The sequence below is a fragment of the Lygodium microphyllum genome, chromosome 4, assembly GCF_053477565.2.
Source record: "Lygodium microphyllum isolate KBCC chromosome 4, Lygodium_microphyllum_v1.1.10, whole genome shotgun sequence".
Taxonomy (NCBI): domain Eukaryota; kingdom Viridiplantae; phylum Streptophyta; class Polypodiopsida; order Schizaeales; family Lygodiaceae; genus Lygodium; species Lygodium microphyllum.
In genome coordinates, this window is record NC_141138.1 from 157,285,568 (window position 1) to 157,297,026 (window position 11,459).

Here is an 11,459-nt window from a genome sequence, read left to right on the forward strand (position 1 = left end):
ACAATCAGTTGAATGTACAAGCATTTAGGAAGTTGTTTGATCAACCAACAAAAACCAATTGTATTTTTTCCAAACAATACAAGAATAGATGCGATAACAATTCCATCGCATATTCGCTCTCCCCCTTGGGATGAAGGAGCAATTCTATGCAAAATTTATTTAACATTTTGTGTGCACAATTTTTAATGTCATTCTTTTTACGATTATGCCATTCATAACCCCTGACCAATTCTTCATTGTAATTGCTCTATCAATGAATAAGCCATATGCAACTAGATGCAATTAACTTCCCTTGATACATGCACTTTGCAAACTCTATCTTTTGAATATGTGAGATGAAATTTATCCTTTTCGATGACCTATACTCGTGCATCATAATATGGGGCCTAACATATCTCATACAAGAATCAAAGCAAGCATCTATCAATTTGGAGATACATTACTTATGACTGGTAATGTAGTTGGATTGACAGTGATGCCTTCGCTTGAAGCTTCATTGTTGGTTGTAGGATAGCCATCCACACGCGACATTCTTTGCTTGGGGGTTATCATTCGCAAGTAGATTCAAGATAAGGAAGGAATGTATTTTGAGATGGAAGAGCGTAAGAGAAGATGGTTTAGTCAAAGATCAGGATAGGGGGAATTAAGCTAACTCTCTCCCTTGCAACCTCTCGGGGTAACTCTCTCTCTCTCTCTCTCTCTCTCTCTCTCTCTCTCTCTCTCTCTCTCTCTCTCTCTCTCTCTCTCTCTCTCTCTCTCTCTCTCTCTCTCTCTCTCTCTCTCTCTCTCTCTCTCTCTCTCTCTCTCTCTCTCTCTATAGCCTCTCGGGGTCTCCTTGTCCTTCCTTGTGCCTCCCCATGTCTCATATTTATAGTGAATTAGAGAAGAGGGGATATGGGTGGCTGAGAAAAAGAGTTCTTGGTGGAGGGGATCTTGGCTACAATCTTCATCAATGGGATACCGGGTAAAGAACTCTATAAGGCCTTGGCAAGCAACTCAAGTCTACAGTGAGACATGCTAACCAACGTCTTTGAAGAGGCCATTAGAGTGGATGACCAGCTCAAGGAGAGAACCTCCGGGAGCTGAGGTTAGAAAGACACTAACCCTAGGAACTGCAAGAGAACTTAAACGTCAAGCGAAAGATCAAGCCCAAGCACTCAGGACAAGGAAAAGGGTGCTAACCCAAGTTAGGAACTAGCAGAGATGAAGATGGAGCTAGCCAAACTACAAGAGATAATGAGAAGACCAACACGCCCTCACATTTAATGTGTGTATTGTGGCGAAAAACACTTGTCAGTCAGGTGTCAGGACCTAGGTCATGACCTTGGGCAAATTGCGGTAGGTTCGGCCACAATGCCATGCATTGCCGACTACCAATGAGACTTCCGTATTCACAACCTTACATAGCGAATAGACTACCAAACTTCTTCGGGAGAGAAGCCTCATCATTGGGTCTCCCAACACCCAATGACGCTAAGCCAGCCATTCCTAGGATGGAGATAAACCCCATAGGAATACCCAAACCACCTGGACCCTATGTAACCCATCCATCGAGTGACACTCCAGTTTACTATGTGGATGAGCCGAATGACGAGGAACATTACGTGAACCCTTACATCTCGTATGACGAAGAGGATAATCTAATCCTTATGGATGACATGACAATACCGATGATGGTGTTAGTTAGAGGTAGAGGTAGAGGCGTAGGAGGGCAGACCCAAGAGCCGCGATCTCATGTTGGACTTGCGATCACCCATGACATATCTCATGCTGCCCCGAAAAGGAGCAGGTCAACTACGACAAGGCAGATCTTAGATGCACAGAGTGTGGAATCGCTCATCTCTTTGTCGATTTCCCTAGATGGAAACCACCCTCTAGTTCAGTGATCGTACCATCAGTCCCATTGGGATTGTTTGGCATCGAGACACTCAACAGGGAGGCCACGCCCATCTCGTTGCATATCATGACCCACTCACAGATGATGCAGGTTGGCATATCATTGCTAAGGCCTAGCAATTGAGACACAACCTCAATAAAAAAAAAGAGTCACATGCGAAGGAAAAGGAAACCAGACGCAAAGATCGCGCTAAAAATGGAGGGTGCCATGATGTTGCTTGCTGGAAAAAAGGTATCAGATGTAGAGGCAAAAACATCGGCTCCTAAGATGGCTAAGAAGGGAAGTGCGAAGGTAGGGGAATACCCCAACTCAAAGCCATTGAGAAAGTGAAGGAGTGGACGAAAGAGGCCCAAGAACACCTTAAAGACGTTGAGCCCATATTGGAAGATGAGATCAATGATCTCTCAAGCGTGAGCATGCCAGTCTTACCACCACGACCAAAATCGAGAGATGCTATTGCACCACAAGTAATGCCACTTAGACAGAGATTGAATGCTATGGGCAAGTGAATCAGTCAAAGCCATTGGCCTGGAAATGCAGGATTTGGAGAAAAGCAAGCAGTTAGCAACCTCCTCACCACACTAGTGACCACCCCTGTGACGCTAAGCCTAGGAGACCTACTTAGACAACATCTGTCGTTGTGGCAAGAGCTGAATCAATGGGTTGAAGGTTCAATGGAGCAAGCTACCACTGACTTGCACGGACATGATGTAGAGACACAAATATTGAGTCTAATGCTGCACTCAATGCCCAAATCCTTACACATCAATGCTTTCTGGGAAGGCACAGAAATGCATGTTGTCTTACCAGTCTTCGCTCTTAGAGATACCACAAGAAAGGGAATTGTAGACATGGAGGCACGAGTTAGTGTGCTTAGCCTCACAGTACTCCAAGCTTGGGGTAACCCACCTATTGATAATGCTAGGTTTAAGGTCATGCTAGCTAATGGAATGAAGGTAAGGCCATTGGGTGCTAAAGAACTGGCCCTTGAAGATTGCAAGAGTCCAATTATTTCTCTATTGACTTTATAGTCATGAAGGGGATGGACTATGATATCCTACTAGGCCCGTTGGATGTGCAATGCACAGGTCTTAGAGGACTCATCTTCTTAGGCAATAGAACGGAAACAGTGAGAGTAGAGATGGACACTTGGGAGGCAACACCAATCAACCTAGATGCCATCTTAGCCATGTTGAAGGGTGACGCCCAAATTAGAAAATCTTACAGTGGGCAGTTGACTAAGTATATCCATTGTCCACAAGATGAGAAAGATTGGATGCACGTGCTAGTTACTATCGATCTGCCATTCTTGGACAAGGAAGAGTATGAGCATGCTACTAGCAAAATCAGTAGGCCCAGAGATGAACCTTCAGTGCCAATCTACATGATGGCTAGAAGCTCAAACGAACACCTAAACCATGCTAATTTCCATATCCTCAGCAACAAGTGAGAATTTCTTGAGATCCTAGAGTATCTAACGATCAAGCTGGCAGGCAACCCACAACCGCTAACCTTAAACCTCTCCAAGATCTCTTGGATGAACCCCTAGTGGCAATGGACCAAAGTGCACAACTTAAACTTGATGTACAATTGGGCCTTAGTCTCACTAATGAAAAGGAGGATCCATATCAAGACTTAGGAGATGATGAGCAGTCGAATGAAGACAATGCTAACGATCAATACGAGGACTGTTTTTCCCTTGGTGACCAAAGCGAAGAAGAGATAGATACCATAGAATACAATAGTGAGGGACGATTGATAGAACAGATATGAGCAAACTTCAAACCAAGCAATGAGAATGTTTTTAGGATCGAGAAAGGAGTCATGTGCATGGATTGCGACTACATGGTTGGAGCGCATAGGAGCGATAGATTATGAGCAGGCACGCTTGGTCCACGACTCCTAGCCACCCATGCATTGATATGTGAGAAGGCAAGATGCAAAAGTTGGTTTGACAAGCATGTCAAACAGGGAGATTTCGAATAGGGAGACTTAATACTCTTGTACTCAATTAAGGGACATAAATAAAAGATGAAGTTTAGAGGGCTAGGGCCTTTCAGAGTCCGCACCATTAGTAGAATCAATAATGTGGAACTCAAAACCCTAGAGGGAGAGGGCATAGGCTTCTTCAACGGTAGTCACATCAAGAAGTACTATCCCCCATGCACCCATCACATGAACCTCCAATGCTAGAATCTCATGTTGACATACAAGTGGCCACAATTATGGAGATTGAAAATGAGAATGAGGAAACAATAGAACCAGCTTACCTAAGCATAATAGTCACTGCCAAGCACATGACCACCCTCAATGCACTAATCAATGAAGGAGCTGACTTTAATGTCCTAACTCACAAGCATTGCACCCAAATTGGCAAAGCCCAGTTACAACCCACTAATGCCAAACTTAGCCCACTGGAGGGCCATTCATATGCACTCTTGGGAAAGTGCAAAGTAGCAATCTCTATCGAGTCTGAGAGCATACCAATGATCTTTTATGTGCTGCCAAACACTAAAGATGAAGGTACAATATCATTGTTAGGATGCATGTTTAAAAAGTAAACTCATTGCAACGTCAACTACGAGTCCTAGTGCACTCACCTTGCCATAGGCAATGCACGTATAGTCACCACTTTTAGCAAGGGCTATGCAACTCCTTCAATGTCTACAAAGCCGCCAAACCTCAAGGTAGACAAATCACGAGAGTCAAAGTTGAGGCCTATAGACCAAAGCTCCAATGGATCCCTAAACATCAAGGCCCATCACCTAGGAGCAGGCTACCACTACCCCGCAAGGCTGAGAACTCGCACTCGAAACCTAGACGGCCGAGACGACACTACCAACCTCGACGAATGGTCAAGTCGCGATGGGTCTCCAAAACCTTATTGCAAGCTCAAGGCTATTATGAGGGTATTGTGTGGATATGGGTACATAAGGCCAAGATGGTCAAGGCAAATGAGGCACACATGCCACACGAGACTCAAGCTACAAAACCCATAAAACCTCAAAAGCCTAGGTGAGCAGAGCCTAAGCCAATAAAAACTACATCCCGTTGCTCATAAGTGGCCTCAACCTAATCTCACTTGTATCCTTAAGACCTCATAAGCAATTAGTAGTGCAATACCCGTAGCTCCAACCAAACCCATTGAACAAGAGGCTAAGCCACAACCTCAAGAGCAACCCAAGCTGCAACAATCACCTATTGAACTATCTTATGAGTGCATATTAATTCTAACCTTGGCCGCAAACTTAGCGGAGAATACGAGGGATGACTTGGTTGCTTGCCTTAGATGCTTGGACGCTACCTTTATGACACTTGCTAAAAGCTATGCCAGGCTGGATTTAGGTCTTTTGGATGTGCCTATAGCAAGACAAGTGCGTACACTCCCTATTCTTGGGAAGAATCATAATTTGTATTCATTAAGGCTTTCCAAGCAGCTGAGGAGCTAATTGCTACTGAGATTTCTAGAGAACATGCATGAAACTGACACCTCATTACGTCCTATCACAAGAGCACTGTCCTTGCCACAAATAGAGAAATCGAGGAGTTAAAATAGCTCACTAGTGCCGACTCCTCTTTCTTGAGGAAATAGTATGCTCTCCGACTTCAATGGAAGCTAGAAGGCTACCAAATCATGACTAATGTTGAGCAATGATGTGCCATAAAAACCTCAGAGTATGACCCCACTTATGTAGCTCCAACCTCCTATAGGGTTTTGACCACCATCTGTAATCAACCCCTACAAGAGCACCTCATGACCCACCCGTATCTAGATCGAATTATGAGCGAGGAGGAGTTACACATTTCCAGTCAAATAAACTCTGGCGATTTCCTTCACGGATGTTTTCACCTACATCACTCAAGCAAGCATCCATCCTTTCGACATGGACTGCTATGCCCATTTAGAATACAATCCAAATTTCTATACTTGGCTCATGCAGAAGTAAAGCCCCAAGAACATGCATTGATGGCCCTTGACCTCTCAGCCTCTAATCCTAGGAAGGATTCTTCTCATTCGCGAAGGGGGAGGGGCTGAGGTAAGGTGAAGTAAGGTAAAATCAACAGGTGAAATGAAAAGGTGAAGTCAAACATGTAAGGGGGAATGAAAAATGCAAGGAAAAATTAAATTCTCAATCAACGTCCAAAATAGATGAAAATCAACTCATGATCAAGGAAAAGTGTCGTAAAATTTTGGAAATGAATAGAACTGCTTAAAGGAAATTCTTTTTTTAATGCTTAAGCATGTTCTTCTTTCCATAAAAGCATGATCAACTCCTGTTTATATTTCAACAAGAAAGTGTCTTAAGAACGCTAATGGTGAACCATGGTTTTATGACAGGAGCTGAAGATGGCATCACAACAGGATCGTGCCCACCGCCTTTGATTCACGAACAAGGAAAGAGCAAAGTATGGCCTCTTCCTCAAAAATTGCACCTACAACTAGCTAAAGCTTTGAAGCATCCATAACATTGCAGAGGTGGTGGCTAAGGAGAAGGCTGCAAAAAGGGTCATGGAGAAATGCAACCTAGCCCAGTACCTCGAGAAGTTTGGACGGGAGCCCGCCGACAAGAGCCCGACCAAACCAAGTGTGTGGAATTTTTGAGGACCTACAACCCTGACAAGGAATGTGGGATGATGACTGTGGGGAGGGGAGAAGGAGCGAAGCAAGTTCAAATCTAGCCTCGGTGGAGAAGGCACTGGGTCTAGAATCCAAGGTGGAAAGGAGACAGCAGTGAGATGTATATGCCATGCTAAACATGAGAAAGAAGCAAGTCCTGACAAACGATGGCATAAGCATTCAAGACATCCCTGACCCAGAAATCTGACTGTAGGCGAAAGTCATTCATTCTCTCTTCTCCAGCCAATGATACAACTCCCTTATGCACAGAATCAGTGTGCCCTTGCTGGAAAGATTGGCTCACGCATTGGATGAAATGGACTCGAACGACTACGTGTGGAAAACCGTTGATCAATCCACTAAGGCACTAGCTCTAGGAAAAGCAAACACGCTGGTGGGGAGTCCTTGGCATCAAAGGGAGCTAAGAGGAAGAAACCATCATCCAAAGCGTCATTCATCAAGTATGGTCATTCAAGAAGCAATGAAGGAGGTGCAAAATGGAGAGGAAGGAGCTGATGAAACACCGAGAAGGTCACCCCCCGTCACGAACAAGAATTGGCCTAGCAAAAGGAAACCAAAACAACCCAAGAAAATGATGACACAAGAGAAAGCAAACCTAAAAAAGGTGAAGAAGGAGTCGAAGAAATAGGAAGAGAAAAGGAGAGGAAGGAGAAAGAAGAGTCTAAGAGACTAAAAGAAAAATCGAGTGAAAGGCTGTTGAAAAGGAGGAGGAATTGAAGAGGAAGGAAGAGGAGGACATTGTGCTAGCCATGCACTTGTCCATCGAACAACAAGACAGGCAAGACGAGGTGGGTGCCTTGAACCCGCGAAGAGGCCCAAGCTCAAGTGCGCATGTGCCAGATACTCTATAAGTATAGCGGCAAAGGTGCTAAATAACACATTATAGTGTGACAAGACTTTCTATTTGGCACTTTGGTATGCCACCTATTACTAATTAATTCTTTTTCATTTTCCTTTGAGTGCTCATGAACAACTCTAATCTACCAACATTGCTAAATAGACCATGTAGGTATGACAACAAATGCTAATTAGCATATTGGAGTATGCCAGCACTTTCTATTTAGCACTTTGATGTGCATGCATGTGCTAATTAACACTTCCTAATTTTTCTTTGGGTGGTAGTTAACACCTCCAATTTGTCAACATGTGCTAATTTAGAACATATAATGTACAAATATATGCTAGGCACTCAGTGGCTTGTCAACCTGAATTTACTGCATTCCTGTACGATAGAAGTTTGTAATACACCTGTCTAATTCATGCTTTGTAGTAGTGAGCACCTAAATTTTACTTGGCATTTCAAGAAATGCATGCTAATTTAAATTATGTTCCTTTTTGCTAGGTTCGATTCAAAGTAATATATCCCAAGTGCAAGATACAACTAGGATAATTTGAGATCCTCAAGCCTTTCTTTGTTTATCGGCTGTGAGACAGATATACATGTTGTTGTGAATACCATGTGCAAATGACCTTGCTGAGAAATGCATTGAACAACATGTGATCTCAAAGCTTTGGGGTCCATCCAGTGGGATGCCATTGCAAATGTAGAGTTTGTTCTAGCGATGATTGAAGACATGGATATTCAGCCTTGGGCCATACATTTAAAGGTATTACACACTTGTGGGAGTCAATTTGTTGTCCAAGGAAAGGGGATGCAACTTTCCATGATCAGAAGTGCCTAACAGGTAGATGCAAAAATTGTGATGTAAAGAACTTTATAGTCTACCCATGTTAGAAACCAAAAAGAAAGGGAAAAACATTACTATCAAAGTCCTTGAATATGTGCATATGGAAGAGCGAAAGGGAAACAATAAAAAAAGAAATGACATAATAAATAAGGAGATGCAATGCTAACAATTATTACAATATCTCAAGACCAAGCTATAGAATTTCATCATGCACGATTATGTCACTCTGGTTGGCAAGCACAACAATTCATCACTCGTATTTTGAAGTTTGAGATGATATGGTTATCTCAGTGGTAGATTTCATTGAGAATTATGCATTCAAAGAGAAAAATGAGATACAATCTATGCATTGGCACTCTATGCAATGCACAATTTTTGTGCACATGACCTACTATCAAGAGGGAGAAAATGTTGTTAATAAAATCACTTTTTTTGTAGCAATTGAATCCTAATTCAATATCTTTAAAGTGTGCAGCAAACATAGTCGATTTTTGCGAGGACAGACTTTCCAAGAGAGCTAAATCTACTTGTCCATTTTATAAAAAAAAGAATGTGCTTGGGAATTTTGGGATGTCAAAGTTGGAGATGTGAATAGGGATATTAAGTGGAATGGTGAGACAGAATTGGGAGACTATTAAGTAGAGACCCCAGATGCATGATGTCCGTGGTCACAACCCACGTTATCCAACAGGTCTTACTATCAAGTAATTGGCATGTTTCTATGATGCATGCATGTATGGGCAATGGAATAGGTGTGTGAATAAAGTGCACATAAAGCCTTGGCAATTTCACACCTTAGTTCCTCTACCTAATTCAAGTAAGTCCATGGATCATGTATAATGAATCCTGAAGGCACTTTCAATGAAGAGAGTGTATTTGTATAATTTCACAGTGAATCCTGAAGGCACCTCTAATGAAGAGGGTGTATACTTTACCTAGTCAAGTGTACCATTAAAAAGTAAAAAGGAATGTGCAAAAGAGAGATATATTGATGAGAGGAATAATGAAATTTCAAAAGGGTCTTATTTTATTGAGAGTCCATACTACAAGCAAATATCATATGCTTATACTTTTAAATTATGCATTGATATGCCCCCAATTCATATACTACCACATGTTGTTTGTTGTACCAAGGTATCCATGGAAAAATCCAAAGCATAGGCACATGTACACCATTACTCCACAAACCTTTGAGGCAATATATAATAGCCTACCCTTTGACTTTGACATGTAACCACCTTCAATATATAAACATCATTTTTATATATATGTGAATTATATGGTACTACTAGTTATCACAAAAATAGTTTGCTGGTAATAATCTATATAGACTACTAGTTAGCATGAACAAACTACTAATTAGTATAAGTAGCATTATTGGATAGCAACTAGATGTACTCAAATGCACAAAAATAGTTTGCAACAAGCATTTATAGAGAGTATTAGTTAGCAAAAAATAGAATGTTAATTAGTATAAGCAGCACTATTAGATAGCACTTGGATGTACTTCTAGTTTACATTTATAACCTTGCTTCCACTTCATAAAAGCAGTCTGCTAGTAAGCACCTATATAGACTACTAGTTAGTATACATAAACTACTAGTTAGCATAGGCAACACTACTAGATAGTAGTTAGATTTACTCAAATGCACAAAAAAATTTGCAATGAGCACTTATAGAGATTGCTAATTAGAAAAAACAGATTGCTAATTAGCACAAGCAACACTACCAGAGATAGTAGCTAGATGTACTTTTAGTTTGCATCTGCAAAACCTTGCTTCAAATACATAAGAAGAGTTTGCTGCTATGTACCTATTGAGTTTGCTGCTTAGTATGAACAGACCGCTAATTAGTATAAACAACACTCTTAGATAGTAGCTTAATCTAATATTTTGCACCTACAACTTTGCTCCAATTGCACAAAAATAGTTTGTTGGTAAAGCACATGTAGAGACTGCTAGTTAGCATATGTACAGACTACTTGTCCCCACAATATACCCCTTTTTAAATTTTGGCCTCTTACCACATTACTAATTATTAGTTAGTACATGCATGAAGTTCATGGATTACACAATGTTTCTATGTACATATTCTTAAATAGCACATAAAAGTACTACAAATTAGCACCCAAATTACCACTCATTGGCGCACATTAATTACTAAAGGAACACTGAATTGGCAACAAAAGTCACAATTCTAGTTAACCATGTATCTCAAGACGTTGAACATGGAATTGGCTATGTGTTTTGAATGTATGATTACATAAAGGAATGTTTACAAAATAGCACAGTGGGGTATTTTCCTTATCTTCACTTTTATTTTTGTATCCCTATCCCCTAGCCTCAACATCAGCCTCAATTTGTCACCTCCATAACTCTTCTCTTCATCCTCAAGTTTATATTATGCTTCTCAATACAATTTCCTAGTCATAGTATCCGAAAATGTGTCTAGTGTTTTATCAAATGGATTGTTCTACATGTATTGTTGTTGCTGATTTCACTCTCTAGCCATTAAAAAGGCCAGTCTTTCAATTGATCCTTTAAGAAACAAGTTTGATCATTCGTGTTCTAGTGCTACAACTGAGGGACAATCAAATATGTCCTAGGATCATTTAAAACACTTTATAGTAGTCATCATCAACTATCAATGTGTTCTACTTTGTCTACATGAAGCTCTGTGCCCGGAAGTTCTCCAACTTTTTAAAGAAGACTGGCTTATCATCCACATCCCACCTGAGCATTACATAGTCCTCTTGTGAAAACACACCTGCAAGCTTCTACCTATTGTTTCGGAAATACCTTTTGCAATATCTCACAAACCTTAGGTCTCTTGTTTTAGCTCTAAACCAAAACATTAAAGAAGTGGATGCACCAGTCTAGGAACCAATGCTAATCCTTCCAATGCTAGACATACTTCGACTATTAACAATATACTTAACCGTGTCTAGACTATAAGGAGAATTTGAACTAACATATCTTTGCTCAACAATATGCTATAGCAAACCATTCAAGTCCACAATGATTGCCCTCTTTTGATCCTCTTTTCACAAGAGCACCCATCTAGGAGCTGGCATAGGCCATGGAGAACAATGACCCCCCATGGAGGGATGCACACAAGATAACTTATTATAAATTCTCTACAACTTATCAATTTTATGTTGTATATCATCCAATCATATAGCCATCATATATGATTTGATTCTCTAGATGTGCACATTTGTTGCACTCATTTATGC